General features: G+C 46.9%; 1 long non-coding RNA gene across 1 annotated transcript in view; it reads left to right on the top strand.

The window, feature by feature from the left end:
• The window catches only part of LOC138491962 (uncharacterized), a 29,695-nt gene extending 26,696 nt beyond the window's left edge, over positions 1-2,999 (top strand). Inside the window, exon 4 of the long non-coding RNA XR_011276114.1 lies at positions 133-2,999. This is a non-coding gene — a long non-coding RNA (uncharacterized lncRNA). The remainder of the gene's footprint in view (positions 1-132) is intronic.
• Positions 3,000-12,925: the final 9,926 nt, after the last annotated feature.

The following is a 12,925-nucleotide window of genomic DNA, read 5'->3' on the forward strand; positions in this document are numbered from 1 at the left end:
AAATGAAACCAGGGGGGCGGATAGGATCCCGCTTAAGGGGAGTCACTTACCCCAGTGTACAGCTCAAGCAAAAAGTCTGTTGTATCGGTATTCACGTTTTGAAGTTTTAACTTGCTGTTTTCATACCCGCAGCCAAGAAACAGTGTATTAAGACAGAAAACATTTCATGAAACGTGATGCGGAGAGACTGATTCAGGATTTAAAAAGAAAGGCTGAGAAGGAAAAGCAGCTACTGGTGGAATCTGGAAAGCGCTGCAAAACTGCGCTGCATGAACAAGATGCAGTGAAAAAAATAATAATAATAATAACCCAAAGAAAATTATATTGTAAAAGCTGATGGGTGGAAACCGACTATTCCCAAACTTAGTAATGGCTATTCAGTTATGGTCACAAAAGCTGGAAAACCTAAGTCTTTTGGCAGGGATGGTGCTCCTATGTTCCTGCCTCAGAACCCGCCTCTGTTACTTCACCTGGACAATTGAAAGACACAGCAGTAAATCGGCAGATGTCTCAGTTCGCAAAGATGTAGCTGCGCAAAAGCTACAAAATATTGGACTATCCAAAAGTTTTGTCGGACAGATCTAATTTGACAAGCTTAACTCTATGCTTCTTCTCAACAGTATGTCCTTGTTACATTATGACTGTCATGCCTGTTTAGACAGTGAAGTGACACCTACACGTTCCCACACACCTGCTCAATCATTCAGGTTACGGTCTTTAATGGACTTGATTCCCCCTAACCGAGTTTGTGTTCTACATCAGTCCCTGCTACTAATTGACAACGAAATTGTAGCTCACATGCTGCTTTGTGAAACTGAAGATGCAAGTCCTCTTTTCTGTAGAACTATACACAATTTACAGGTTGGTGCCAACTTGTAAATGGTACATGTTTTTGAGCTGTTGGGTATTATCTACGATTTCTGGTGGGGTCAGCAAGTGTTTTCTTGGCCGTGGTGAATGGTCGAACTAATTGTTAGCTGCTCATTGTCATATTGGGTGAAGTGACTGTCGACAATCTGTCATGCAGGTAGACCTTTTACAGATTCTGTTTAGGTCACTGAAAGTGTATTGTAGAGCAGTGATTTGTAATTGTGGGAGTTTAAGTGTGATGCCATGGTAGCTAGGGGTGAGAACTGAAATGACAGAGTTTACAGGTTGGTGCTTGACATTGTGGGGTGGATTTGTAGTTGTGTATACTAAATCGGCGAACTTAGTTAATGACATTTGAGTGCTTAGCATAGTAGGCAAAGATGGAATGTGATGTCTGCACATTCCCTTGTGGTTTTCCAGTACACTATCCATAAGTCTAACTAGACTCACCCTATAGTAATACCACCGTCTTACACACAAGAGATAAATCCTGCGGGTAATCAAAACCCTTTTCCTAAATCTTTTGGAGGCATCATGAAATAACTCTTCCTGAAAGTGTCTGCAATAATCATTCACAATTCCAAACCCACCCTAAAGTTGTCATGGAACCATTATTGTAGTAATCCCCCACACATACTGAAGTTGTCATAGGTGGGGTCATCCTGGAGTAATCCCCCACTAATCCTGAAGTTGTCATGGGGGTCATCCTGGAGTAATCTCCGCCCATCCTGAAGTTGTCATGGGGGTCATCCTGGAGTAATTCCCACCCATCCTGAAGTTATCATGGGGGCCATCCTGGAGTAACCCCCCCATCCTGAAGTTGTGGGTTCATCTTGGAGTAATACAAGATCACTGGGAGTAATCCAAACTCATCCTGGAGTAGTTTCTGTAACAACTCTTGAGTCATCTTATTTAAATATTTTGGCCTATACACATACTTCAGGATGGTTTCAGATGATCTCCCTGAACTTGCCATGGATGACTCAAGAATTATTCCAGGATGATCTTCCTTTTTGACTTGGGCTGGAGTCCAAGGCACAAAGGGCAGGATACAAATATGTTTTAAAAAGCACAACTATGCTAGCTGTGTGCTATCGTTTTAAGCATGCTGCTTTTCTCTAAATGGTCACCGTGAACAAAAGGCTTCGAGGAATGTAGCGGTGTTACCGGTTATTAAGCTCTTGCTGCAAAGGCTACAACGGTTAAGCAAGCCAGGACATAATTCCCACCCAATAAATAAACCAAACGAACCAAATTCCCTAAGGAGGCCTCCCACCATCCCAATGGAAAACAGTTTTCCATGGTCTGAGAAGAAGCATTTAGGCGATCCCGTGAGATTTTGAAGAGAAGATCTGTTATATGCATCAAGGGATGCATATTTTCCCATGCTGACCATTTCAGTGCAAGTTGTTAGCTGCTTAGCCAAGTACGTGGTGGTGGGGGCAGTGGGGGCCACAATCAGGGCAAAAGTCATGCACAATATTACATACCTACGGAAAAGGCAGGTGGCCGCTAGTGTCTAGTTTCCATCAGATAAATGGACTACAGTGATGCCCCGCCTACTCGGCTTCATGTGACTTTGAGCACGTTGAGTTCCCTACCATGTATGTAACATCCAATGTCATCTTGAGCAGGAACCAGGAAGGCGCTGGCTGCCAGGGTTGTGCGTGCTCTTAGTTGGTTGAGATTTAAATTAGCATTTTCTTTGGGAGACCGGGAAAATTCCTGTGCAAGCCAGAGGCTCGTGCTGGATGCCATATGGAGATGGGGGAGCGGAAAATTACATTTATATTCAACATCATTTTCATTTATTCACAATGACAGGTATGGAAGGCAAAGAAAGGAACAATGGATGGGTCAATGGATGGTGGTGGTGTTCAACTGACCAAAGGGGGCAAATAAAACAGGCTAGTTTAAAGGCAAATTTAATGTTGACTGATTAAGAGGGTGTGTTTGGGTTAACAAATAGTGGGTAGAGTGGGGTTGATTTTAGAGGGGTCGGCTGGAGCTATCTGGGTGTGGTTCAGGGAGGCACAAGGGCATCTTTGTGCGAGTCTGCATCTGTGGGCCTGGAGGACGACAGAATGCGGGGGCGGAGTGGGGGGGTTTGTTGAGACAGAGAGAGGATGGGGTATTATAGTATGGGTCCAGATTAGAGGAGGGAGGGGCGGGGCTTTATTAGTGTAGTCTGGATCTAAGACGGGCATCTTGTTGGGATCTGGAATGGGGAGATGGGGACCCATTGGTGTGTGACTAGAGGGGATCTGGGGGCATTTTAGTGTGGGTCTGGAGGGTGGGATGGGGCATGTGTGTGGGTTGGGAGGGTGGGATGTGGGCATTTTCGTGGGGCTGGAGGGTGGGAAGGGGCATCTGGGTGTGGGGATGGCAGGAGGAAGGGGGCATCCTCTTGTGGGTCTGGTGGGAGGGATGGGGGCACATTGGTGTGGGTCTGGAGGGAGGCAGCACATTGTAGGGTCTAGAGAGGGATGGGGGAATCTTGGTGTCTGGATCAGAGAGAGGGGGCATTCTGGTGTGGGTCTGGAGGGAGGGATGGGGCATCTTGGTGTTGGTCTGCAGGGTGGCATGGGGCATCTTGGTGTGGAGAGGGATGGGGCATCCTGGTGTGGGACTGGGGGACGGTATGGGGGCATCTTGCTGTGTGGGGGGGGGAAGATGGGGCATCATGGTATAGGGATGGTGGGATTCTGGTGGGCTCTGGCATGATGGGACGGTGTCATCTTGGTGTGGGTCTGAAGGGAAGGATGGGCACATTGGTGTGGGTCTGGAGGGAGGGATGGGGGTATCTTAATGTCTGGAATGGAGGGGTGGGGCTTCTTGGTGTTGGTCTGTAGGCTGACATGGGGAATATGTGGGGTGTGATTGGGCAACTGTGGCTGGAGCGAGGATGGGGCATCATAGTTAGGGTGTAGACAGGGATGGGGACATCTTGGTGGGTTCTGGATCAGAGGGAGGGGTGCATCCTGTTGCTGTCTGAAATGCAGATATGGGGCATCTTTGCTTGGTTCTAGAACGGAGGGGGGTATCTTGCTGGTGTCTGGGATGGGTGCATGTTGGTGTGTGCTTGGAGGGACTCATGGGACATCTTAGTGTGGTCGGGAGAACGGGATGTGGTCATCATGGTATGAGTCTAGAGGCAGGAATGATGGCATTTTGTTGGGCTCTGGAATGGATGGATAGTGGCATCTTGGTATGGGTCTGAAGGGAGGAATTGGCACATTGGTGTGGGTCTGGAGGGAGGGTTGGGGCACATTGGTGAGGGTCTGGAGGGAGGGATGGGGCATCTGTGTGGGTCGGGAGGGTTGGATGGCATATCTATGGTGCATCTGCAGGGTGGCATGGGGCATCTGCATCTTGAGGGTGGGATGTGGCATCTGTGTGTTGGTTGGGAAGGTGGGATGGGGCATCTTTGTGGTTTGGGAGGGTGGGCTCGGGCACCTAGGTGTGGGTCTGGAGGGAAGGGTGGGGCATTTTGGTGTGTGAAGGGATGATGGGGCATCATGGTATGGGTCTAGACTCTAGAGGGAGGAATTGGGCTATCTTGCTTTGAGTTTGGAAGAAGGGATGAGGTCACATTGGTGTGGTTCTGGAGGTAGGGATGGGGTATCTTGGTGGGATCTGTATTGGAGGGATGGTGGCATCTCAGTGGGGTCTGGAATGGAGGGATGGGGGCATCTTGGTGAATGTCTGGAATCAAGTGATGGGGTCATCTTAGTGGGGTCTAATATTGACAGAGGGGCATCTTGGTGGGGTCTGGAATGGAGCATTCTGGTGTGGGCTGTGTGGGTGGCATGGGGCATCTGTGTGTATCTGGATGGTGGGATGGGGGCGTCTGTGTGGGGCTTGTGGTAGGAAGGGACATCTGTGGGACTGCAATGGAGGGATGGGTTATCTAGGTTTGTGTCTGGGGGCATCTTGATTTGTGGAGGGAGTGTGGGGCATCATGATATGGGTCTAGGGAGAGGGATGGGGTCATCTTGGTGGGATCTGGAATAGAGGGATGGGGCATCTTGCTGAGTGGAGGGATGGGGCACATTTATGCGAGTTTGGATAGAGGGGTGGGGCACAATGGTAGGGTCTGGAATGGAGGGGTGGGACTTCTTGATTTGGGTCTAAAGGGATGGGGTCACATAGGTGCGGGTCCGGAGGGAGGGATGGGGGCATCTGGGTGAGGTCTGAATTGGAGGGATGGGGGCATATAGGTGAGGTCTGAATTGGAGGGATGGGGCATATTGGTGTGGGTCTGTAATGGAGAGACGGGGCATCGGTGTGGGTCTGGAATGAAGGGTCGGTGTATATTAGTGGGTTCTGGAATGGAAATAGGGGCATGGTGGTGGGGACTGGGATGGGGTATCCTGGTGTGGGTCTGGAGGTAGGGATGGGTCGCACAATAGTGTGAGTCAGGAGTGAGCAGCCCACATTGGTGTGGGTCTGGAGGGAAGGATTAGGGCATCATGGTATGGGTCTAGAGTAGGGCGAGTTTTGGGGATATCGCTATAGTTTCAAAATCGATGTGGGATGAGACAATTTCGTTAACATTGAGATGTATACATATATCGAGTGCTGCACTTGGGAGGACCCACATTGGGGTCATACTTTCTACTTTCTGAAATGGATTTCCATGATTTTTAAATATTTTTTTTCCCGTGTGGATCAATAAAAGAAGAAAATTAACAAAACGGAAAGCGGTTGGTGTGGAGTTTTACTTCCCCCCCCCCTCCTTTGTTTGCTGTTTGGTGGAAATTGGGCAAGCATGGCTTTATGGAGAGTGCAGCTCGACTTGGCTACCCTAAGGTAGAATTGACAATATATATATATATATATATATATATATATATATATATATATATATATATATATATATATATATATATACATGATTACAAATACCACCATTTTTCATTTCTGTTGTGATGTTAACAGAGGGGTGGGGGTGTGTATTCTCAAACAGGAACCCTAAATTAGCACTTTATTTTGATCAATGTCTTATAAATGAAGGTGTTTATGACATCTCGCATGTAGTTGACGACTTACAACTGAGTATTTAACCCCAATAAACAATATTGAGATTTATATTGTGTATCGAGATATAGCCCACAAATATTGAGATATCACTTTTGGTCCATATCGCCCAGCCCTAGTCCAGAGGGAGCGATGGGGGCATCCTGGTGGGGTCTGGAGAGCGGGATGGGGGTACCCTGGTCTGGGTCTAGAAGGAGGGATGCAGCATCTTGGTGGGCTCTGAATTGGAGGGATGGTGGCATCTTAGTGGGCTCTGGAATGGAGTGATGGGGGCATCTTGGTGTGGGTCTGGTGGGTGGCACAAGGCTTCTGGGGAGTGGGATCAGGGAACTGTATGGCTCTGGAGGGTGGTATGGGGTCGTCTTGGTGTGTGTGGGGGGAGGATTGGGCAACATAGTTTGGGTCCAGAGTAGGGGTGTACTGAATAGTGGATTTACTATTCGGCCAAATACCAAATAGTTGGTTCAGCTATTCTGCCGAAGCTGAATCATTATCTTTTTTTAAACTAAACATGTTCTAGAACATAAACAACATTTCATTTAATAAAATCAGGAGACATTCTATTGCATGTGTATTAATATTTATTAATTTGACTTCCATATCTCGCTAAGCTTATTAAAAAGATAAAAATAAAATCAAAAACCAGATTATCTTAAAGAAAAGTCCAACTTCAGCTTATTCATATGTCACTAATAGGTGAAACCTGTATTGGGAAGTTGTATTTAAGAAAGAAAAGGCGTTCTACATTTTCTGTTAAAAGGCTACTTTGGTGTTATGAATAAATATCTCCAGCTCTACTGAATGCTCTCTCGTTATCCACACTGGTAGGAGGAGTTGCCAAGTATACAAAAGCAACTTTTGCTAACCCTGGAAACGGCACACTGTTAATTTCCCACCATTTCAGCGGGTCTTCAGTATTAGGCAGCAGAGGCTCACTTAAGAAGATAGTGAGTTCAGTGTCTAAGCAATTAATTGACTCACACCAGCTGCAGACTGCTGAACAACAGTGTCAATGTGGCTCATTACAAGTATGCCGGTTTGGAAAAACAGTGCCGGTAAGCTTATCGGCACTGTTGTTTCCGGACTAGCATTTTACAGGTCTGCCTGCCGGAACCGCCGTGCCCAGCAGGTCTGACCCTGCCAGGCACAGAGGCCACGGTAGGCAGACCCGTCACAGAAGCACTGGTGCTTCCACGGTTCCCACTCCCATAGAGTCCTATGGCACTCTATGGGAATAGGGAGTTACAATTTACTGGCACCTGATTTTCCGGACTGCCAGGGTTGTAATCTCCTGGTGGCACCGGGAAGTCAGGCACTGGTAAATATTTATGGGTCCGGCGGCAACCCGCCGGTAGCACCGGACCCGTAATGAGTCCCAATGTCTTTAAACCTTGCATCTTCTGCCTTCAATAGCTGTGTTTTGACAAGCTTGACACCAGTGTCTCTAACCTCACCAGAGCCGAAGTAGGACCTTAAAGCTTTGACAGCAGGAACAACCAAGTTAGCTGTAAGACTCTCCACACATCCAGTAATTATATCTTGCGAACTACTTTCTGCTAAAATACCCATCTCTAATAACAGTACACTAACCGTCCTTCTGGTGTACAGTCCTCCAGGCCCTCTAGTCAACTTTGAGGAAGACCCATCTAGCCTCCTCACAAACAACATCAAAGACTCCACCCAGCTCCTTTTACTAGGTGACTTTAACCTGGGATTCAACGATGTTAAGGCCAAACGGGCCCACTCCATCCAATGAATCCTAATCGATCATGGCCTTACCCAAAAAGTTTTAGCCCCCACACACATAAAAGACGCACACTAGATTGGATAGCCGACAGAAATTGTGCTACCCCATCTCTTTCTACCACAAACTTGGACTGACCACCACCTCATCTGCTTCTCATCCACTATAGAGCCTCCTAAATTAGATAGTTTGGAAATAGCACCACCTATGCCAACCAGAAGCAAAACATAAATCACGGCTGAAAAACGACTCCCTCTCCTCCTACCAGCTCTCACTGCCAGCGCTACTAACACTGACCCTAATATGCTAGTTGAGACATTCAATAACACTATGACCAAAGCCTTGGACATAATTGCCCCTACAAAACTATGTAAAAGTAAACGAGAATCTCATCTGAACTCATGGTTTACCCCTCACCTCAAAGAACTACGAATCCAAAAGCGTAAACTCCAAGCTATCTGGAGGCACACTCCCTCAGTTGAGAATAAAACCTTACTCGACAACCTTTCTAAAAAAATATAAGAAGGACATAAGCCAAACTTGAGTTCCACTGGAACCCACACTACCCACTTGACCGACACATCTAGAACAGTCACTCAAAACAAGTGCAAACCATTTAGATTTACCAACATATCCATACTGGAAACTTAAAAAGGTGATGTGATATCCCTGAAACCATCAAACTGCCAAGGTGACAGCTGCCCAGCACAAGTTATTAAGGACGCAGCTAGAGACTTGGCACCTTTCATATCTAAATTAATCAATGCATCCTTCAGATCCAGCATTGTACCCACAAACCTCAATGAATCTTGGGTACTGCCCCTCCTAAAAAAACAGACCCTTGATCCAGCTATCCCTACCAACTACAGGCCCATTACCATGGTCCCATTTCTCCTTAAAATTATCGACAGAGTAGCATACCTCCAGATCCAAAAATACTTAGAGTCCAACCAACTACTAGGATCACGCCAATCTGTATTCAGACCACTACATTGCACTGAAACGGCCCTAATTGACCTTAAGATACAAATCGACGCGTTGAAGGATAAAGGTAAAACAGCTATGCTCCTCCTCCTTGACTTATCGGTGGCCTTTGACCTGGTGGACCATGGAGTGTTATGCAACCACCTAGCGTCTGACGCCTATTTCTCAAGTGAAGCTATAGCCTGGGTACAGTCCTTCCTAGCCAGCCGTACGATGAGAGTGTTCTCCCCCTTAGCTTCAGCGGACCCAATTCAAATCACCTGTGGTGTCCCACAAGGTTCGTGTGTCTCCCCCACTATGTACAACATCTTCACTAAGCCACTCTTCGACAAACTTGACAGACTGGGGGTAACTTGTACTAATTATGCAGACGATACACAGATCCTCATACCCCTATCTGGCAACTTCGTTGAAGACACAGCTCTAGTAAACAAAATGTACCTCCTCTTTCAGGCATGGATGGCCTTCCACGGCCTCTGCCTGAATGACGACAAAACAGAGATACTGATCCTGGGTTCCGACTCCAATCTCAAAAAACTCAGCCCTAATTATCTCGCCTTCAACATAGATGGCAATATAATTAAAGTGCCAACTGAGGTAAAAACACATGGTTTCTACCTCGATTCCAAATTATCTCTGAAAAAACAAGTTAATTCCCTCGCTTCATCCACGGCTTACACTTGCAAATTAATCAGGGCCTGCAGACCCTACCTTTCCAAAACTAACTGCATCACTCTAGCCAATGCCCTAGTAATGTCTAAGTTGGACTACTGTAACGCTCTATATGCGGGTGCCAGTAAAACTGTCAAACAAAATGCAAATATTGAAGAATAATGCTCTTAGAGCAGCCCTGGACATACCCCGCAGAGCACACATCTCCAACATTAGGAAAGACCATCCTTGGTTAAAAATTAGTGACAGAGTTCTCCTCAAGACGCTATCTCTCATCCACAAAGGACAGAACAACACCGCTCCCCCATACATCTCGGCCAGACTGACCAGAAAATCCTCTACTCACCACAACAGAGCTTCTAACCACTTCCTACCCAAAACTCCCAGATTCAAACTGACAAAAGCGGGTGGAGCAAGTTTCCCTTTTAGAGCCGCCCATGCCTGGAATGCTCACCCCACTGCACTGAGAGCTAATCTACCTTACTCTAGATTTAGATGCAAGGTGAAAAGCTGGCTCTGGACCAATGACGACTAATCATACTGATCCCCTGCTCTAGGACCGGATCAACCACTGCAAATAATTACCACCTTACCTCTGAAACCTGACCATAGACTATCTCATTGCCCCTTGGGATGTGAGATACCTACATTTTGAATCTCGTGTATACTTGTATTGTAAAAATCTCAATAACACATATAATGCATTCTCTATATGTAACTTCTGTATGTAACCTAAGCTTAAGTATTCTTGCAACGGCTGCGCCCGGCTACCCCTGGGTTTGGAGCGCATTATCAAATAATAAACTAAACCAAGGAGACGCTTGATGCATATCAACAAATCTCCTTTGTGGGCTCTGCAATGGGTGCCAACAAAGATAGAGCATTTTCTGCCAAAAGCCACTGACGGGCAGAAGGATTAGGCACTTTGTCATCCTCCTCACAGTACAAACTGACTAGCCTCTGCCCCACCAATCTCCCCAGCATCAAAAACGAGTTCAGGAAACCCAAGATCTTTTTGCATTGAGAGCAAGCGAGACGTGGCGGAACTCAAATGTTTGAAATGGCCAACAAGTTTTCTTGCATGCAACAGCATGTCGGACACAGATCTTTACGCAAAAAAGGCCATTATGGATGCAAAGCTGTATGGTATGGTTAGGGTGCAGGAGAGAGACTGACACAGGGTGGCATGTTTTCACAAATATTTATTAAGATGTTAAAGAACAAACCTAGCCCTGCCGCAACCAAAACTAAAGAGTGTCAGAATGTCCGTCAAACAGTTTACACCTACTATATCTAATAATACAAAAGTTGTCAAGCCAGGGGGAATGACTCCCTTTCCCTGACGTCGATATCCTATTCCACAAAAGTTCCAAAAACCTAGGGAATGACTCCCTCCCCTGATGGGATATCTTGATATCCGAAAGTTCCTCACACAAAGTAAATTGATGTTGAGCAAAGAGAATGACTCCCTTCTCCTGGATTGGGTATTGTGAGGAACCAGGAATGAGACCCAGACACCAAGGACTCATGGTGTTTGGCATGAACCTTTATTAAATTATAAAGGGGTTGTAAAAGGCCTCACTATCCCTGATCTAGGAGATATTTCCCTACCTGATCCAAAAACTAAGGGCCTGTCATGTGTCAGGATCTCCAAAACAAAATGTCCTGTGTCCATAATCCTACCCTAGACCTCTCATTCTAAAAGTAACTCAAAGGCGGTAAGGGTAGTGTCTTTGGCTTCAAAGGTGCTCAAATGTTCAAGTCTAACAAAAAGCTATAAATCCAACAACGGTTCGAACAGACAATGTTCACATTCCAGGGAATGACTCCCTTCCCCAGATTTCTCTCCAGCAAAACAAACGTTCAAAAGAATGATCAAGTTCATTGTAGCCCATGAGGATAAGCCCCTCCTCTTGGTGTTACAACTCACTCCAGGTGAAATGGCTCCCTTCCCCAGGTGACCGGTTTAGAAGGTTGTAATTCTTGGCACACCTGTTTTGTCTTTGAAGAGTTCTTCTTGACGGTTGGTTTCTCCTTTTTTTTGAAGTCCTGGTTTTGTGTAGAAAGGGGCAAGTCTCTCCTGACGCCACCCTGCTGGATCAGAAGACCAACAAAAGCACAATCAGGGAGAAATTGAATGCAATTCACAATTTAACCTGAAGTGTTAATTAGTACACAGTTTCACACACAAAACACTTCTAGAGACCCACTGGATTCGCATGGGATTGCTTGTTAGTATGAACAATCAATATATAGCCTCAACAAATTCCTCATAGCGGATAGCCCTCACCTCATGTGTGGGCTTCCGTCCTTGGGTATAACGTGGTGATATCACCTGTCCATCTTGGGATGGGAGATGGAGGCTTTTTGACCCCCAGTACTCCTGTGTTTTGACTGCTAAAAAACACCACTCAGTGGTGATTACTGGGCGGCAGTGTCCCAAACACTGGGGCTTTTGTTTGCTGAGCGCGATTCAAATCGTACCGCATCTATGGAGAAATACCATCTTCCTGATGCAATACTGAAGACCCTGATACAGAGACAGGTCCAGACTCTTGAGGAACATCCTGCGCCTGGACAGCCAAAAAGAAGCATGCAGAATATTACCTCTAGGTCTGCTAAGAAAAGTTAGACTGGGTGATGTTTCCCCTCATCCACCCGATACACTGATCTCATGCAAGACAGGCTAAAAGCAACCGGTCCTGAAGAAGATGATATACTAGAAAATCATCGAAACCGGTTGACTGTCACCATCCTGCTCGCCTGCCACCCAGCACCGCTACATGCGCCTCTTCCATTATTTCCTTGTTTTACCGCTGCAGTTTTGGACTAATCTAATTGCATGTTCCATTCCGGCTTTTGGGTTAAACCAGCAGAAGCATTCTGGGAAATGTATGCTGTCCAAAAGGCAGAGGGCTGGAGGAGGCATACTAAATGCATTTGTTTGCAGCAAGCTACTAAGAGCTGCAGAGAGCCTGATTGCATTCACCCGTTCCAAGCTACTGCAGGCTAGTCTGCAGAGTGCTGGAGAGCACTTGATTAGAAACCGCTGCTATTACTGCTGCAGGCTACTGAAGCCAGGGCTGGGCTTAATTGAACACAGCTGCCAGAGTCTGCAATCAGCTCCACCTTGCTGGCCTGCTGGCTGGGAGGGCCTTTGTAAGCTCACTTTGAACAGAAGCAGTTGTCAGTCAACTGCTGCTTTCACTGGGAGTTTTTGCCGGTGCTCCTGTTACCAGTTTTTGACTTTTCCTGAAATCCTCTTTTGGCCTTTTGATTGGTGTTGCTGTTGATGCTTGCAGCTCCCTCTCCAGTCTGCTGCAGCCTTCTGCCCTGCTCCTCTGGGCTCCCACCTGACGGCTCTGCCACACTCCGCTGCCTTCTGCCTTGCTCCTCTGGGCTCCCACCTTGCGACTCTGCCACACTCTGCTGCATTCCGCCCTGCTCCTCTGGGCTCCCACCTGGCGGCTCTGCCACACGCTGCTGCCTTCTGCCCTGCTCCTTTGGGCGGGCTCCCACCTGTACCTTCTGCCCTGCTCCTGGGGGCTCTCACCTGACAGCGCTGCTGCACTCCATTGCCTTCCGCCCTGTTCCTCTGGGCTCCCGTCTGACAGC

Source organism: Ambystoma mexicanum, chromosome 10 (genome assembly GCF_040938575.1).
Source record: "Ambystoma mexicanum isolate Mex_15411 chromosome 10, UKY_AmexF1_1, whole genome shotgun sequence".
NCBI lineage: Eukaryota > Metazoa > Chordata > Amphibia > Caudata > Ambystomatidae > Ambystoma > Ambystoma mexicanum.